We start from the raw sequence: 1,872 nt of genomic DNA, 5'->3' as shown, positions 1-1,872 counted from the left end.
TATAAGTTTTATTGAAAATCTTACTTTAAAAAGTGTTATTTGATTGTAAGACTTTCAATGACAAATGATGATTCAAGGATATTCAACCTTGAATCGGATGGATGAAAGCAATTAAATTCATTTTAAATTGGAAGTTTTATCTTCGCGTAAAAAGTTATTTCGTAAGTATAATAATTATTGTCAGGTAACTGATTAACGTTATTTTGGCGTAATGAAGAGTTCGAGAGGAGATCGGATCAAGTAAGCTCACCTGTAAACATAGAACCTTGCGAGACACTCAGGTGAGGGAGAATACATCGTGACGTATTGGTGTCTGAATATGACACCCGAATCTCCTAAACTATCTCATAAGTTTGGAGTTATATTTGTGTATTAAGAAAACCCGTACTTAATCAATTTTTTTGCATGCCTGGATTTTGTACGGATACTTTCTTAAGTTGTGTGATTAGGATAGCTTAAAATATCAAGTATTGTGGTGGCTATCCATGAAGGAACACCACTCGAGAAACTAAAATGCATTGGGATCGAAAACAACGAAGAGTTTCGACCCGGTAGCCCAAAACGGCGAGGAGAATGGTCCTGGTAACTGGACCACCTTGCCCGGGCGAGCCCGCCTCGCTTGGGTGAGGGAGAAAAAATCATGACACAGTGGTGTCCGAATGCATCCGGACCTCTAAACTCCCTCACAAGTTTGGAGTTACCTTGGTATTAAGAAAGCTTGTACTTAATCAATTGTCTGTTTGTTTGGATTTAGTACAACAATATTTCTTATACAAATTTATATTATGTTTATATATGCAAATACCATGTTTACTCTTGAATTATAATGTTTGAATGATGATTATGAGAATGATATGTATGTGATAATTGTTAAATTCAAGGTTTAAAACATGTGATATAAATGAGAAATATATTCCTTGAGAAAAGTAATTAAAATGATATTCAGGCTCTTCTCGCTTGAGCAAGACAGCTCTCGCTTGAGTGAGAAGTGTATAGAGAAAATGAGTGTTTTAGCTCGGGGCGAGACAGCTCTCGCTTGAGCTAAAATAGGCACCAAGAGAACTGATTGCTTTCTCGCTTAAGCCACAAATGCCTCAAAAATGGATGTGCCCTGGCTTGAGCAAGACAGCTCTCGCTTGAGCAACAGGGCTTCATAGAGACTTGACTTCTTTTTAAGTCGTCTGAACGATAACTCTCATATATACGACAACCTAATGGCATGTTTGCCATCAAGAAGTTGTAAAGGTAAATAACTATATGAAGTTCTTGAAAATAATAAAAGTAAGGAATTGCTTTGTTAAAGGCGAGGGCCAGAAGGCCCGTTTTGGGCGTTTTTTGTGCCCGAGCGACCGTATTTTGCCCGAGCATGGTCCAGACATGTATGTTGACTAATTTTTGATGGATTTGTCACTTGAGCGACAGTCCCTAGATTGGGCGAGAATAAGGAAGAGAATTGAGTCTGTTTTATGAGTTTGTCGCTTGAGTGACAGACATACAATATTTTTGACTGTTTCTGATTGTTCGATTGCTTAGGCAAAAACCCTAGCTTGGGTGTGAAGTGTATTTACACTTGGGAAAGACCATGACTCAGATGATTGAGCCTGGTGCCCAAAATTGACAAACTTACAGATGATTGAGTCTGGTGCCCAAAATTGACAAACTTATACAAGTACCTTTGTTCTTGCGCCTATTTAGGGCAAGGTTTCCGACTGTGATGTTTTGATTAGGGCGATGCCCAAAAAAGGATTACATGATACCATACAGCGAGGTCGTCTGACCGTAAGAGGCTTGGCCATGTGGCCTTCCAGGGTGATTTAGCGATGGTTCGTAGTGGTAGGAATTTTATTCCTCTATTTACGTGTTGACGTAAGA

The sequence above is a fragment of the Lupinus angustifolius genome, chromosome LG02, assembly GCF_001865875.1.
Source record: "Lupinus angustifolius cultivar Tanjil chromosome LG02, LupAngTanjil_v1.0, whole genome shotgun sequence".
Classification (NCBI taxonomy): Eukaryota; Viridiplantae; Streptophyta; class Magnoliopsida; order Fabales; family Fabaceae; genus Lupinus; species Lupinus angustifolius.
The sequence above is the reverse complement of the archived record's forward strand: the minus strand, read 5'-3'. Positions refer to the sequence as shown.